The sequence below is a fragment of the Cetorhinus maximus genome, chromosome 16, assembly GCF_964194155.1.
Source record: "Cetorhinus maximus chromosome 16, sCetMax3.hap1.1, whole genome shotgun sequence".
Lineage (NCBI taxonomy): Eukaryota > Metazoa > Chordata > Chondrichthyes > Lamniformes > Cetorhinidae > Cetorhinus > Cetorhinus maximus.
In genome coordinates this window covers 71,740,862-71,758,552 of record NC_135894.1, presented here as the reverse complement: position 1 = coordinate 71,758,552, position 17,691 = coordinate 71,740,862, and the positions used below count along the sequence as shown (strand labels likewise).

Genomic DNA, 17,691 nt, shown 5'->3' with positions numbered 1-17,691 from the left:
TGATCCCTGGGATGGCAGGATTGTCCTGTGAGGAGAGATTGAGGAGACTGGGCCTGTATTCTTTAGAGTTTAGAAGAATGAGAGGTGATCTCGTTGAAATATACAAAATGTTTACAAAGCTCGACTGGGTAGATGCAGGAAGGATGTTTCCCCTGGCTGGGGGATCTCGAACAAGAATAAGATCCCAGAATAAGAGGTAGGCCATTTAGGACTGAGATGAAGAGGAATTTCTTCACTCAGATGGTGGTGAATCTCTGGAATTTTCAACCCCAGTCTCAGTCAACTCTCAACTCTGTCATTGAGTATATGCAAGACAGAGATCGATAGGTTTCTAGATATCAAAGACACAAGGGATGTGGGGATATTGTGGGAAAAATGGCATTGAGGTGGATCAGCCATGATCTAACTGATTGGCGGAACAGGTGCTGCTCATGGGATGTGGGCATTTATTGCCCATCCCTAATTGCCCTTGAGAACTGAATGCTGTGGGTCTGAAGACACATGTAGGCAGATTTCCTTCCCTACAGTGATGGGTTTTGACAACAATTGGCAATGGTTTCATAGTCATCATTTGAATTCAAATTTTATCATCTGCTGTGTTGGGATTCGAACCCTGGTCCTTAGAGCATTACCCTGGATTAGTTGTCCAGTGACAATACCACTATGTCATCCCTTACACCTCCTATTTCCTATGTTTATGAGAGATGACAGTCTGGACATTAAAATAGTTTTAGGTGGTAATATAAGTTTTAAATAAAAGCAAAATACAGTGAATGCTGGATATCTGTTTCGAGTCCGTCATACGGACTCGAAACCTTAACTCTGTTTCTCCACAGATGCTGTTAGACCTGCTGAGTTTTTCCAGCATTTTCTGTGGGTTTGTTATATAAGCTTTAAACATTGGTAAATAATTTCTAACTCAAATTCACCAGAGTGGCAATTGTGCAAGACACTGGGGTGGAGCCAGATTACTGAAGTTCCTTATGCAAATCATGCAAAGAAAATATGCTAAACAGCACTATATGCTTAATTTATTTCAATCCTAAATGCCAACAATCTAAAACCAACATGATTTCAAGTGAAAACAGAAAATATTGGAAATACTCAGCATGTCTGGCAGCATCCGTGGAGAGAGAAACAGAATTAATGTTTCAGGTCGATAACCTTTCATGTTTAAATATCTAACAGGATTTACAATACAATCTGATAAATGTGTTTTATTAAATGCTGATGATGTTCTCCCACATTGTTAAATCTGCAATGTGTAAAACAAATCCATGTGTAAATATATGTGCATGATACTTTGGAATTGAGGCTACCTGTTGCAAATGGAATAATTTCAACCACTCTGCATGAATATGTTACAATAGTGGGAGCCACAGCACAAAAGAGCAACATGTATGACTGGACATTCCAGAAACTGTAACAGTTGTGTGTAGGATAGCAAACCTGTTGAAGGCTTCCCAGCTACAAAACTGGCATGGAGGGGGAAAGAAGATACTGGAGATGGAAATGAGAAAAAACTCAAATTGCTTCAAGGATCAGCAGTTTTTAGAGGTAAAGTGAATTTTCATTGTATTTTTATCATGGTAGCTTCTTCGTTGCAGCCAGGTGCAAAATTTGTATGAAAAACTAACTTGAAAAAAAGTTAATATTTTGTGCAGTGATGCATTGTTGACAGTGCTATAATTTCAGTTAATACTGGAATGATGTGTTAACAGTAAAAGTCATACTCTTCTGGAATGTACAATATATCACTGAGATTCATCATCGCTTTGTTCTCTTTACAGATCTGTAAAATACTGACAGACGAACTTGCGGAGCACACATTACTCAAAAGGAATGTTAAAGTTGATCTCGGGCCTGGGGGCATCTCAGATGTAAGAAATCTGAGTGCTGTTTCCAGACCTACATGGAGGTGAAAGATTTGCTGGTTTTATCAGCGTGCTGGTGAGCGGACATCCAAAGTCTAGAAAGTTGTGAAATGTGGTTTTGGAGTAGGATGGAGCAGGTCAATTGGAGAAAACGGAAGAAGTTGCTCTCAGAATGGTGGAGGAGGAAAAATCGTGAGGGAATATCATCAAGAGAATGCAACAAGGTTGGATTGGCCATATGCTAAGACATGAGAACTTGCTGAAGGAGATGATTGAAGGAAGATTTAGAGGGGTGTAGACCAGGAGGAAGAAAGAGAATGATGATGTTAGATAATTTTAAATTGAACATGGGAGGCTTCTACGAGCAACTGAAGAGGAAAGTGCAAGACCGTGAGGTATGGAGAAATGAGCAGAGGACCTTGCTTTCAGCAGATCACTATTATAATTATGAGCTAAAGGCCGGAAAATTAATCTGTTCCTTTAATAATGTTTAGAGCATTGTGCAAGGTCACTATCCATTAAGTTATTAGACTGAAAACTGGTATGAAAGTTGTTCATGGGTCAAGTGGGCTCATTTCTTCAGCAAGCTCAAAGATTGCATTGGAGATGTTGAAGGAGCAAGGTCTGTTTTGTGAGGCTGATGTCCGCTGAGGTGTGTTGTTATAAGACATGGTGACAAATGTAGCTTTGTCCTTTTGCTTGACATCACAACATGAAATCCATATGTTGCTGACCCGACTGGCTTCATTCGTACCTAAGGGTTTAACATGTTTATGTTTTTATTGTTCTCAAAGATGGTAACTGACTCAAGATTGGATTCAGTAAGCTTGGAAGATGGTGATTTATCTGTGGAGATAAAAATGAACTTTGTTTCTTTAATTCCTTTGGATTACAGAGGAATTGGAAATGTCAAAGAATTATTTCCATAGTCAGAGGCCAGTAATACTTGGAATTTTGTCAAGCAAAGGAATATCAACATAGTGACTTTTTCATGTGCTTTATGATTGTATTGTTAGGAAATGGATTGAGAAAAGTGTGCATGACGTAGACTGCATGGAACAGTTGTTTTCATACTTAGCAGACAGCTGTGACAGGAGGTGCTGTCTCCCTCATTAAAATTTTTAAAATCTTTATCATTTATCACTAAGGTCACTTTGTTTTGAGGTGTTTTGTGACTTCTTTGTTTTGCTGTAGCGTGTTTGTTGTTGCAATAGCTTTTCATTATTGCTACCTGTTTAAGTTATTAGTTATGGCTCAAGGCAACCCTAGTTCCTGGTAGGTTAGACATTTTGCTTGCTTTATGGTGTAGGGTCTCTATGACTCGGATAAATATTATTTTTGCCAAAGAGATACACTTATACTTTTAAGGAATTACAAATCATCTTTGGTGTTTCTCATGGAGAAGAAATTTTTGGTCTCCACACAACTGTGTTTGAAATCATTCTTTGTCTTCTTTCATTTTCTGTGGACCTTTTCTCTGTGATTTCCACTTTTTTTTTGTCTCCATATGGCTCTGACCTTGCTTTCCTCTTTCTGTAAATTGGTGTCTTAATCTCTATCCATCACACAGGTTTTCATCGTATTTTTCCTGTGCCTCTGTCTCAGGTGTTTCTGTACATTGAATTTTTCGAAGAGGTGACCAGGTGTGTAGGTGAGGGCAATGCATTTGACGTAGTCTATTTGGACTTCAGCAAGGCTTTTGATAAGGTTCTGCATGTGAGATTGATAACAAAGGTAAGAACCCTTGGGATCCAAGGCAATTTGGCAAATTGGATCCAGAATTGGCTGAGTGGCAGGAAGCAGAGGGTGATGGTTGAGGGATGTTTTTGTGAGGGGGGTTCCACAGGGATCGGTGTTGGGTCCCTTGCTGTTTGTGGTATATATAAACGATTTAGACTTGAATGTAGGAGGGTTGATCAGTAAGTTCGCGGATGACACAAAAATTGGTGGGCTGGTAAATAGTGAGGAGGATAGCCTTAGATTACAGGAGGATATAGACAGGCTGATCAGTGGCAAATGGAATTTAATCTGGATAACTGTGAGGTGATGCACTTTGGCAGGACAAACAAGGCACGGGAATACACGATGAATGGTAGGACCCTGGGAAGTACTGAGGATCAGAGGGACCTTGGTGTGCATGTCCACCGGTCCCTTAGAGTAGCGGGACAGGTAGATAAGGTGGTTAAGAAGGCATATGGGATACTTGTCTGTATTAGCCAAGGCATAGAATATAAGACCAGGGAGGCTATGCTGGAACTGTATAAAATGCTGGTTAGGCCACAGGTAGAGTATTGTGTGCAGTTCTGGAATCCGCATTATAGGAAGGATGTGATTGCACTAGAGAGAGTGCAGAGGAGATTTACCAGGATGTTGCCTGAGCTGGAGAGTTTTTAGTTATGAGGAGAGATTGGATAGACTGGGGTTATTTTCCCTGGAGCAGAGAAGATTGAGGGGGGACATGATTGAGGGGGGACATGATTGAGGTATAAAATTATGAGGGACATAGGGTAGACAGGAAGGGACCTTTCCCCTTGGTGGAGGGATCAATAACCATGGGGCATAGATTTAAGGTAAGGGGCAGGAGGTTTAGAGGGGATGTGAGGAAGATTTTTTTCACCCAGAGGGTGGTGGGAATCTGGAACTCACTGCCTGAAAGGGTGGTAGAGGCAGAAACCCTCACAACATTTAAGAAGTATTTGGATGTGCACTTGCGATGCCATGGCATACACGGCTGTGGGCCTAGTGCTGGAAAATGGGATTAGAATAGTTAGGTACTTGTTTGACTGGCGCAGACTCGATGGGCCGAAGGGCCTTTTTCTATGCTGTAGAGCTCTATGATTCTATGACTCTCCCATTCTTGCCTAGAGACTTGAAGGGAAACTTAGTGTTACAACTCTGTAATAGCTGCAATTTTGCCTCCTTTAGTTTTGAGACCATGGCTTTTGGCATTATACATTTCTGAAACTGCCTTCTGAATATTCTGAACATCACAAAGATTTTTTGTTCCAGGATATCACTGGTACGTGGCATCTCCTGATTGATCCGCTTTTAAAAAAAAATACACATTCTCGTTCTTTTGGGACTGTTGGTTGTCCCTCTTTATTGTACAGTGTCATATTCATCAGTTTGGTTCATAAATTTCATTTTTGCTTTGATATATTCTCTAAATAAAGATATTCCTCTGCCATCCTAACTGAAATTGCTACTTTAACATGTGGAACAGGCTCGAGGGGCTGAGTGGCCTCTCCTGCTCCTAATTCATATGCTTCTGTGAAGTGTAGGAAGTTTGGGCTTTTGTGTATACAGGTTTAGGCCTGTACCCACTAGGAACTGGGTTGAAACTGCACAACTCATTTTTTGGGGGGGATGGGGTGGAATTAACACTATTGATGCTGAACTTTAGGCAATGGATGAGTACATGAAGGATGTATAATTTCCTGTCCATTAATTTTGCTAGGTAGAAAATTGTGTGGATGTGTTAACTTCTGCTCTTAAATTCCCTATTACATTCTACTGGTTCGTGAAGCTTAGCCCTGGGAGTACTATTTCATAAAATCTAATCCTACACATACAGATATTTCAGTGCAGTTTCTAGAAGCTGAAGAGGTGGAAAGACAGTGTTGTATTGCACTGTACCTCCTCACACCACTTTTTTAAAAAAACACAGCTCTGTCATATCCTAGGCAATTACAGCTGTGTAATCCAGCCTATTTACTTTGATGGATGGATTCCACCCCAACAGTTTGAAAGTCACAATTTATAGTTTTATTTATTCAATGTCACTGAAACTCCATGATGTTTGGGATATGTCTGTATCGGCCACTTTTGTGAACGCCACTTTTTAGTGCCTGTAGGGGCAGGCTGAACTCATTGGCTCCCCTTACTGGCCAGAAAAAATGTGGTCTTTGAACGTAGGGACACATTTATATCTATTTCCGTGTTGCTGCTTTGGGGGTGACAGGGATTGATTTTTTTATAGAGGCCATTGGAAATAGCCCCAATTTAATTGACTTTACATTACTGCTGTTGGACTTTCTGTTGGCATCACCACTGTATGACAAAGGAAGTGTAATATATTTTGATGCCTAAAAAGCAACAAGTCTCTTCACTTCCATTTTTAGATGTTCAATGTATTTAAACATCATAAGCATTTTCAATATTTTTACATTTTGTAGTTCCCTGTGAAGTTGTGCTCTGTGCTTTATGCCCCCTTTTTTTTAGACTTATATGGCCAGAATGTTATTTGACCAATGTTAGCATTGTTTTGCTCAGCTTATAGTCCATAATTCTCTCACAGCTCTTCTGTAAATAAAATAGGCAAAATGGAAGCAGGAGTTTTATAAATCAGGAATCTCTTGTGGAACACTGTATTTTTTACTAAAATACCATGTCATGGAACGGTTAGGCGTGGCCATGAACTTGTGATCCCCCTCTGCTCTCAGCCTGTCTGTTTTGAATGGGGAATGTCTTAAGTGGCAAAGTGTGAAAACCTGAGTCAGACAGTTTCACTGCTTGCTACCTTCATAGCAGCAAGTTATGCTGAGGAGGTGCTGGAGCCCTGAGAATTAGTTTGTCTGTCTTCTGCAACACCAGGACCGATTGGAAATCCCGTGATATGGGGGAATAGCTTGAGACTGCAACCTACAATTTAGTGCTGCTAAGCCTTTGTACACTAACCGCCTAGGGAGAGCAAAAATATTTGATAATGGTGTGGAGAATTTGGTATTTAGACAGCATTCAAAAACCACTTCATAACAACTCAAACTTGATTGCAATAAATGCACATTTCAGAACACTGTCTGGCTGGTGAATGAGTTGAAGCTCTCAATGTGGTACAGGCAGTTATGGATTTCCATGGAAAGATGAAATAGGTAGGCCAAATGATTCCCTGTTTTGTACCTTGTAATAATTTGGGGCAATCTGTTACATACTTACTGCAGGGGATGTTTAATTGAACACAAACGAGAAAACAATTTATAGGGTGGGTGGGAAGGCCTTAGTAAGAGAATGTTCACTTTGGTAAAACAAAACTAAGTTTCTTAGATTTAATGCAGGGGACATCTTAGTAATAATTTAACTTTTTTGGAGTAATTATATAAAGGACAAATCCAAATGTTGCCTTTAGTTGACATCGAATTTGTGCAGCAGCAATACCATAAATGCAGTATCTATGGTTCCTGTTTCCAGCAGCCCTGTAAGTAACAGTGCTTGTCAGTGATAGCAAGTAATGTTAAGTGTGGCTTTAACCAAAGGAATATAAATTCTCTCTCTGTGCCTCCCCGCCCCTTCCACAATATACCGCCTTCTCTGATTTAAATCAGCGATTTAAATCCAGTATTTGGAATTCTTAACTTGGCGATACTAAATGAACAGAGCGTATATTTGAAATCGATTTATTGTTCAAGATTTACCAATGTAATTTTGTTACATGCTTTGAATGAAAAATTACACCAAATAATGTGTCTTACTTTTATGTTAAATTTTGCCCCAAAACAAGTGATTAGTAAACTTTCAGTAATTGTTTTCTGTTCTTTCATAAAGCTTCGCGAAGCTGCAATAGAGTAGGAATAATGCCAAGAAGGTAACTTGGGTGTTCTGCAAATTGCTATTTGAAGTTTACAGTGCATTATTTCTCAAAAGAAGAAACTCTCATATTGGCAAGGTTGAAATAATGTCATCAGAGTAGCCTGTCTAAAAGTGCTATGTGCCTTTTTGAACCATCAGTTACTGGTTGGCAGTAATGTGAACAAATGAATATTCTGAAGATTTATCAATAACTACTTGACTCAAATGTGCATATAATTATATGCACACAGACATAATCTGGAGAACAATATATTTTTAATGACCTATCATTTTGATCAATATTTTTCACGTTGGCCCAATTACCTGCCAGTATAAAAATATAGTACATTGAAAATTCATAGTTAATATTCAGATTGGAATCTCGGATATCAGTGGCATTGTGCATGGCTAAATTAGAAATATTTTCAAACAAATAGGAAGACATGTTTTCTGTTTTTCCATTTTTCTTTCGTTGCCATGAATGACTATGGATATTGTCTGATAATTATAGTTACATTTAACAGTACACAAGTTTTTCACTCTCTTCATATTTTTACACAAAAGCAAATAACGTGCATTTATATGGTAACTTTCATATCCTTTTACTCACTGTCTCTTGCATCTTAGAGTCCTTGTTCTCCTCTCTCAGTTAACATTTTGGAGCTTCTGGATTTCTGTGCTAAATCAACTTTTGAAATGCTGCAGGTAAAAGCCATTTATTACCCTACCACCAGCAGAGTGACACATAGGAACAGGAACTGACCTGCATAACAAATTTGTCCTCACACCTCTCCCTGCGCAGCCCCAACCCAACGCCCCCTCCCCCCCCACCCCCCAGCTATTGGTCACTATCAGAATCATGTGGTCGAGTAGAAGTCTGTCCTGGCCCATATTTTCCACGAACCCAGGGAATACTAGGCAATTTGTACAGCCATCACCTTGAACAGAAAGTTTTCAAAAGAATTAAGATAAGAAAAATAAAGCTGATTTCCCTCCTAATTCAAAGAACTGTTTCCAATTTAATTTATTTTAATTCAGGTAGTTAATCTAGTACAGTCATCTAGTATGGTGCACTCCAAATTATGTACTTTCATCTTTTTTTCTTTTGAAGAACACCTGAGAAAATATTGAGTGACAGATATTGAGAACCAATGACTGATCTCATCATTTTGCAGGGCTGGGACTTCCTGTTACCTTGATCAGAGTAGTTAGCACAACTCAGCTATTGTTAAAATAAAAATCCTGGGCTTTTGCTTTTCCTTTCTTTAATTATTTATCTCCTGTATGGCAGTTTATTTTAAAGTGTGCTGTGAATAATGGAATTGTTCAAACAAAAATGCATACAGTTATCAGAACCTGCTTTAAAATAGTATGTGTACAGGCCAGCTAATGCCTGCTAATGAGTTGGGAGTTGTTTCTTGTTATGTTTGCAGTAATGACATCCCAGTCATGAATTCTTCAGTGTGAATGCCTTCTATCAGTGACACAAAGCACACTAGCAGTTACTGTCTGTACTGCCAACTGTTGTAGGATACAAAACCTGACATAAAATTGAATGAAACCACCCATGAAGTTTGCACTGAAAAATGGCATCTCTTAAGTCATTACCTAATTATGAGTTCAGCTATTTTTTCCCAAACTCTCAGTTTTGTCACCTGTACGTCTTTGTTAATATATTGCTGTCAGCCATGGCTCAGTTGGTAGCCTGCCACTGAGTCAGAATGTTGTGGGTTCAAATCCTACTCAGGATCAACACAAATCTAGGCTGATGCTCCAGTGCAGTATTGATGGAAGTGCTACATTGTCAAATGTGCCATTGTTCGAATAGGACGTTAAACCGAGGCCCCATCTGCCTGCTCGGGGTCGGGGGGAACGGACGTACAAACTCCTATTGCATTATTTTTAGGAAGAGTAAAGTATTATAATCACTCCCTAACTATATATTATTCTTTGTATGTAGATTTGCTACATCATTATCTTCAGCTACACCACCTTAAGACCATGATATAGCCACAGTGCAGATAACATCTAACCAAAATTTCAGTCAAGTTTTTAATAACCTGCTTCAATTACATTGATAACCAAGTGAAGGTGGCACTCAGTAGAGCGCATATGTCTGCCATGCTGTGTTAACGTTAGTACAATTACACAGCTTTTCCTTTAGGTTTTTCTCAGTCTGGTTGATGTTCTGTAACTACAAAGCTGAAGAAAAGAAATCTTTTTAAGAACTTTCGTCTCACTGTGTGTGCTTCAGGCCAATCCTCAACCAACAACCTGCGCTGAACACTGCATACACTTTAACAGATGTGGCAAAAAGCAGATGACACTGAGAACATTTAAAGGCGGTTCAGTATATAATGTAACATTAACTGGATCACTTATCAAATTATTGTGGGATTAGTGTCTGATACTATTGCGAATTGATGAGACTACTCAAGGAGTAAACTCCTTAGATAGGTGACAAGTTAAAAACATTGGTTATCCAGTTTTCCGATTGGGCTGGAATTTATCTGCTGGTGATTAGCAAGGAGTCCAAGCTTATGTTTGCCCTCATGGGTAGCATGGTCGAGTTGATCTCTCTCTCTCTTGTGGGACAGCAGTGATAGCTTCTGGATTATCAAATTGATGATTCCCTTTACTGGTAGGATAATCTGTCCCCCTTGGATCCTTGGTTCAAGCTTATTCCACCATACATGCGTATCTTCCAGGTTGACTCCAAACTTCTTTGATTTCAGACACTTGTACTGTTAAGCAACACTCTCTGCTTGTGATGCAGCTATACATTTGACTTATTCTCTCTATCTTTGGAAATATGTCTTACTTTTAAAAGCACCCTTAAGGGTTACTACAGAAGAAGTCTTGAAACTACAAGCAAAAGCTACATCTAATGAAGATAAGACAAAGGAAATCTGGAAAGCACTTCTTAATATATTTAAAATTTAAGGAAAAAATCCCTTCCACACAAATGACCAATCTAATAAACTATTTTGCATGTCTTTTAATGGGCTTTTAGAATGGACAAGCTTGTATTTTTGGTGGACCTAAATTCATTTTGTCATTTTTTAGAATTTTACTTTTGAGAATGCACAGAGAGAGAAGGATTTGTTATGGCGTTGCCTTCTTTCCTTCTAATAAATAAATATTACCTGAGTCAACTCTAATGTTAAAATGCTTCATCAGGTTTTAATGAAACTTCAAAAAAATCTTAACCAGTGTTAGGTTCATTTTGAAAGCAGCTGTACTAGGAGCTTGTTGATGTTGGCCCATGTCTCTAAGTGTTTTTTAATTGAGTAATAATTTGAAAAATAGGCACTTCTTTGGACCGTTTTCTCATTAGTACCTTGATTGCTCTTGATATAAAATGAATTTCCGAAATGTAATTATGTAGCCATAAATACAAACCTAATAATTTAATTTCAACGTGTAAAGTGACTTGCTGCATTTGTTGCTGAATTTATTTGTAAATTCGGTCTAGTGTCAAGATTTCCGTTTACGTTAACTAGATAAATGTCAGACTACATGTGTACTATACAGCACATACATAAATACAGTTGATGTATTTTTTTGCTGTTACAAACGTCAACATATTTGCACCAGTGGGGGGAAAAATGAAATTTGTCACCAGCTTTCAATTCATACTTTTATGAACCCATCCATTTTCAATGAGCAGTCGTGACAGACGTTTCAGGAGGTATTTCATAACTCTGTCAACAAAGATATATTCCACTGAGAAAGAAAGACTATGAGAAGGATGCACCATCTGTGACTAACTAAAGAAGTTAAGAGTGGCATCAAATTGAAAGAAAAGGTGCAGCATGCTGCAAAGAGATAGGCTAGAAGATTGGGCAAGTTTTAGAAATCAGCAAAGCATCAATTTAAAAAAAAAAGAGGGGGAAAGTTGGAATATGAGAGAAAGTTCGCAAGAAATATTAAAACATAATGAAAAGGAAAAGAGTAGCTGAAGTGGGCATTGGTCCCTTAGAGAGTGAGACTGGGGAATTAATAATGGGAAATGAAAATATGACAGAGGCTTTGAAAATTATTTTGTGTCTCCTCAGTGGAAGACACGAAAAGCATTGCAGGAATAGGAAATAAAGATGCAAAAGGGAGGGAGGAACTTAAAATAATCATCAGCACAAGAGGAAAAGTAATGGGAATATGAATGATTTGAGGCTGACAAGTCCCCTTGACCTGATGGCCTGCATCCTAGGGTCTTAAAAGAAGTCGCTGCTGAGATAGTGGAGGTATTGGTTATAATCTTTCAAAATTCCCTAGATTCTGGAAATGTCCCAGCCATTGGAAAACCCCAAATGTAATACCCCTGTTCAAGCCTGTTCAGGAAAGGAAGGAGATGGACAGTAGGAAACTATAGGCCAGTTAGCCTAACACCATTGGGAAAATGTTAGAATCCCTTATTAAAGAGGTGGCAGCAAAACGTTTAGAAAATCATAATACAGTCAGGCAGAGACAATATGGTTTAGAGAAAGAGAAATTGTGCTTCACAAATTTATTAGAGTTTTTTGAAGATGTAACAAGCAGTGTGGATAAAGGAGACCAGTAGATGTGGTGTATGTGGATTTCCAAAATTCATTCGATAAGGTGCTGCATAAAAGGCTACTACACAAGAGTTTATTGTACTGGGGGTAATATATTAGCGCGGATTGACTAGCTAACAGCAAGCAGAGAGTCGGGTTAAATGGCTCATTTTCAGGATGACAAACTGTAATTAGTGGATTGCCACAGGATCAGTGCTGGGGCCTCAACTATTTACGATCTATATTAATGACTTGGATGATGGGACCAAATGTATTGTAGACAAATTTGCTGATGATATGAAGATTGGTAGAAAGCAAGTTGCGAGGAGCATACAAGTGGTGGGTTTTTCCGGTCCCACTTTCCGCAGGACCAGAAATTCCGACCTGGTCTGTCAAGTTTCTGTCTTGCCTGCAAAATATTTGGTAGATGGAATATAATGTGGGAAGATGTGAGGTTGTTCTATTTTGGTAGGAAGAATAAGAAAGCAGAATTTTTAAAAATTTGTTCATGGGATGTGGGCATCACTGGCAGGGCCAGCATTTATGCCCAACCCTAATTGCCCTTGAGAGCTGAGTGGCTTGATAGACCATTTCGGAGGGCATTTAAGAATTAACCACATTGCCGTGGGTCTGGAGTTGCATGTAGGCCAGACCAGGTAAGGACAGCAGATTTCCTTCCCTAAAAGATTTTAACTAAGACTCTCTCTCTCTCCAGTCTCTCTCTTCACATTAGTGAACCAGATGGGTTTTTACGACAACCGACATTATTAGACTTTTAATTCTGGATTTTTTATTAAATTCATATTTCACCATCTGCTGTGGTGGGATTTGAACCCAGGTCCCAAGGTCCCAGGTACTCTGGGTATCTGGAGTACTAGTCCAGTGACAATACCATTACACCACTGCAGATTGCTGTGGCACAGAGGGATCAGGTTGTCTTTGTACATGAATTACAAAAAGTCAGCATGCAGATACAGCGAGTAATTAGGAAGGCAAATAGAATGTCAGCCTTTATTGCAAGGGGGATAGAGTATAAAAGTAGGGAAGTCTGGTTACAATTGTACAGGGCATTGTTAAGACCACGCCTAGAGCAGTGCGTACAGTTTTGGTCACCTTATTTAAGGAGTGATTCACTTGCATTGGAAACAATTCAGAGATGGTTCAGTAGGCTGATTCTTGAGATGAGGGGTTTGTTTTATGAGGAAAGGTTGAGCAGATTGAGCCTATACTCTTTGGAGTTTAGAAGAATGAGAGCTGATCTTATTGAAAGGTATAAGATTCTGATGGAGCTTGTCAGGGTAGATGCTGGGAGGATGTTTCCCTTGTGGGGAAATCTAGAACTAGGGGGGCACAGTTTCAAAATAAGGGGTCTTCCATTTAAGACAGTGATGAAGAGGAATTTCTTCTCTCAGAGGGTCTTTAGTGTTTGGGATTCTTTTTCTCCAATGAGCAGTGGAGGCTGTGTTATCGACTATATTCAAGGCTGAGTTAGACATATTTTTGATCGACAAGGGAGTTAAGGGTTATGGGGGAGAGGCAGGAAAGTGGAGTTAAGACCACATTCAGGTCAGCCATGATCTTGTTGAAGGGTGGAGCAGGCTCAAGGGGCCGAATGACCTACTCCTGCTCCTATTTCTTTTGTTCAATCTAGATTTTAAGTCCCTTATTAACAGTTGAACCAAAATGGTGGGACCTCAGGCATATTTAGCTGGGGTTCGTGATTGCCAGGCAATGTGGACACTAATAGGGTAGTATTAGTATTCTTCACTGTTACCCTGTTGACATAGATATTCTTAAATACACAGCACATAATTTCAGTTTAAATTAATCTAATGTTAGGAGATTAGAAAAAAATGGATCATCACCATACGGGCTGCAGTGACTCCAGAAGGAACCTTACTACATTAACTAAGGGTGGGTAATAAATGCTGGACGTTCCAGAGATGCCCTGGTACCAAAAATGAATCACTTGATTTAAAAAAATAGTTTTGTACCCAGGCTGAAAGTATGCTTTCATCCCATAGTTAACATAATCACAACACTAAACAGGCTCCTTAGCAGCATCTCCACCATTGAGCTGGACTAAAAGTTGTTGTAACCTCCCTAAACCTAATCTTGAACATACAAAATATATTTATTTTGAAGGGGAAACAAGCATTACTTAAGTACCCATCGGTTATGAACCAAAGCTAAACTTATTCAAAATAAGTACACGTGATTACAGTTGTGACAGAACATAGCTGTGAAATAATGGAGCTTCGACTTTTTAAAGATTTTTTTTTTTGCTCAGCTTTCTTCTTCTGGTCAATTTACTGATATAGCACTAGAGTATCATCCCAGCTGGGGTCATCTAAATTTGCATAGATGATGAATTGAAATCAAGTAATGTAAAGTAAAACATGTTCATAACATTTGTCAAAAAACCTTTAAAATTTAAAGTTCTGTTTTAAACTAAATCCTCAACGTGTTGAAAGGCTGGAGACCCAAGAACATCTTGTATTCAATATGCCTGTGGTCTAAAGATGACGCTTGTATTTAACATAGGAGACATCCTAAGGTGTGATACAAAGTAAAGGAATAGATTCCAAACCATGGAGGGAAAGGCTAAGAAGTGGGTCTGAAAGCTTGTTTGGAAAGAGAAGATTTGAACAGGCTGTTAAAAGTGAAGGAATACGTAGAGTGGCAAGTGAAGGTGACGCTGTTATATAGTTAAATTGTAAATATTTTCAAACAAATAAGACGCCTTTTCTGTGTTTACTATTATAGCTAATACGTATTCCTAACAGTTATTTTTTTTGCCATCAACGCAGGTCGTGTCTGATAACTTTGGTTGAATTTAACAGTAAACTGTCTTTTTTCTTTTTTCCCTATTTGAGAAAAATTATCTTGAGAGACTATAGGGTGTCTTATAACCAAGCTTCACTTTACTGACGTTTGTAGTTGTTTGATAGTATTACTGTAAAAAGGGACATGCTGTTGAAGAGGTGGTGGAGTTGGTACATTCTCCATTGCAACGCCTTTACCAATCAGAGTACACTTGCCGAGTAATCAGCACTCACTTCTCGCGTAGTATAAATTGTTGCTCCCTTCACAATTGGTATTCTTGCGAATCTGTCCTGAGTGCAAGATGAAAAGCTTTGACAGCAAGTCTCTTTTTCAGCAAAAAATTTACTGATATTGGTATGATATGGAATTCGTTTTGGCGAATTATGTGTGCAATCTGCTCCATAGACTTGGCTTATATCTGCCTATCTCCATGTGAGGTAACCACTCAGTGTAGATATTTCCCAGTATGGATACAGTTTGACAAAGTTTTAACTCAATAGACGTCCACAAAAGAATTAATGAAGCAGTAAATCTATATGTCCATAGTAGTATTAATCATCATCTATGCCAGAGAGACATGGAATTGAACAGTAAAGGTGTCATGTTAGTTGGACAACTTTCACTAGCGCTGCCTATGTAAGATCCTGGGCATCACATGGAGAGACAGCATCATCAATGAAGAAGTGCAACAAAGGGCTGGTCAGAGGTGTCCGCAAGACATTGTGACAGAGAGATGACTGAGGCTGGCAGGATAAGTATTTTGCCTCCTGGCCTCTAGAGCGGCAATAGAATGGACACCACCAGACGAAAGAAAAAGACGTGGCCAGCTAAAGAAGACCTGGTGAAGTACATTTAAGGAGGACATCCAAGAATGGGACACCGCCTGAGCTGAAGCAAAAGAGATTGCAACAGACTGGGGCCAGTGGCTTAATCCTGCTGCCTATTGTCTCACACGGGATCGGAGGAACTAAGTGTAAGTAAGTAAATAGCAACAATCAAAATAAAACTCAAATTACTCTTTAGCTTGGCAAGTTTATCTAATGAATATGCTTCAGGTCTGATCTCCAGTCCACTAGCTCATCTAAGCTGGGGGGAGCATGTAGGGTGGGAGAATTGGCCTCAACTTCCCAGGGCTCGGAAGGGACAAGTAGGCCAGGAGTCCTGTTCCTGATCACTGTCTAATGACCACTGTTGGGAGACCTTGTGTGTAGATGCATGGAATTTTGCACCCGGCTAGAGACCCGCCCTCCCAGCACAGATGTCGGGGGCGAACCCAACCCTGCCCTGGCAGCTTGCCCCAGAGCTATTTAATGATTGGTAGGCCTTTAAATGGCTCAAGCCGAGGCTACTGCCCCCATATGGGGAGGAACTCCCAAGTCCAAGAGCTGCCAGCCTGTCAGCCAGTTGGAGTAGTGGCCACTGCAGAGACTGTATGCAGTCCTCAACGGTGATAGTTACTGGAGCTGGGTACCGAGGTAATTTTGGGTTGGGATGGGGACTGGGGTGGACTGGCCAAGGAGGGGTGTGGGGGAGTGAGACTCTGGGCGGTGGTGGGGGAGGGGGGGGATAGGGTTGGGGGCAGTGGGAACGGGGTGGCCTCGGTTGGGCCCATGGGGCTGGTAAAGGAAGTACCCCTCTCCCCACTGCACGTGCCTATCATCAGCCTGATCAGTGAAAGTTACTGGGCTTTCCAGTTGGCACTGGCTTCTGCCTGCCAGAGGAAAATTCCGGTGGGAGTGGGGAGAGGCTTGGTCCAAAGTTGGGCTTGATACCTCTCCTGCCACTAGTAAAACTGCAGTTGGTGCTGGGGTGGGCGGATAGACGCTGGGAATAGCGTGAATGGCATTGTGCTCAATTTTACGCCCCCTACCCGTCTGCCAACCTGCCCCTGGGATGGTGGGGGTGGTGCTTGGGGAAAGACGGTAAACTTCAAATTTTCTTGAGAGGATGTTGCAGATAATGGGGGTGATTTAGTAGAATGTTTAAAGATATGACAGGTTGGAACAGAATAGGTAAAAGCAGACTGTTTCCAGTTGTTGAGGGGCCATAGATACAAAGTTAAATGCAAGAGCTTTACAGCTTTAGTAGTTGAGGCAAAATCTTTGTTAGCATTTAAGATTAGATTGATTAGATGGATGAAGGAACAGGTGTTGAAGGAATATGGGAATGAGATGTATAAACTTGATCACGCGATCTTCTGACATAGAGGGTAAACACAGGCATGGACCGGTTAGGCCGAGTGGCTTGTTTCAGTGCTGTAACTTCTTTCAATGCTGTAATTTCTATGTATGTATGCAGGACATCAGAATTTAAACAGGGCAGCTCACTTTGAATACAAATGTATTTGGACTTCTGTCAGAGGCCTATATGCCTTTTGACCATGTTTTATACTGTTAAAATCAAGTTTTGTTGTTGTTTATATGGGCTAATGAAAAAACATTTCACATAATTTGATAATGCAATCTTCTGTTGACAGATTGTGTAGGATGAATGCATTGTTGGTCTCATAGGGAAGCCTATGGTCCAGATTGCTCCACTTACCAATTCAAGAAGGCTGTGTGATGTGTTGTGTTTGTGTGGGAAGTTGAGATAGTGTAAGGTTGGGTGTGAAGTGTGCGTTTTCAAAAACTTTGACATGACGTAGAGTATGTGGAACCCAAATATTTACAGTGCTGTGTATCCCAGTTGTTGAGACAATAGGCATATAGGTCTCATTTATAGCACTCGATTTTATTCATCTTGCATACTCTGTTTGAATGATTCATTCCCTATAGTAATATCTCTTTCTTTTTAGGTTGTGATCAAGTGAGAAGGATTTTGAAAAAAACTTCATCTTCATCACTTCAAATTCCATTTCCATTGTTTGGGTAAGGAAAGTTTGAAGCTTTTTG

The 17,691-nt window shown here is 39.9% G+C and overlaps 1 protein-coding gene across 7 annotated transcripts in view; it reads left to right on the top strand.

The window, feature by feature from the left end:
* The window catches only part of bbx (BBX high mobility group box domain containing), a 206,377-nt gene that overhangs the window by 23,521 nt on the left and 165,165 nt on the right, over positions 1-17,691 (top strand). For 4 of the 7 annotated variants that reach the window (XM_078560034.1, XM_078560035.1, XM_078560041.1 and 1 more), the window contains one exon: positions 17,595-17,667. The exons of 2 other annotated variants lie outside the window; for them this stretch is intronic. The gene's annotated coding sequence lies outside the window, so the exon portion shown is untranslated. Of the gene's footprint in view, positions 1-1,790; positions 2,270-17,594; positions 17,668-17,691 lie in introns of those variants that run through there. One more of the 7 variants, XM_078560037.1, reaches the window with a different exon arrangement.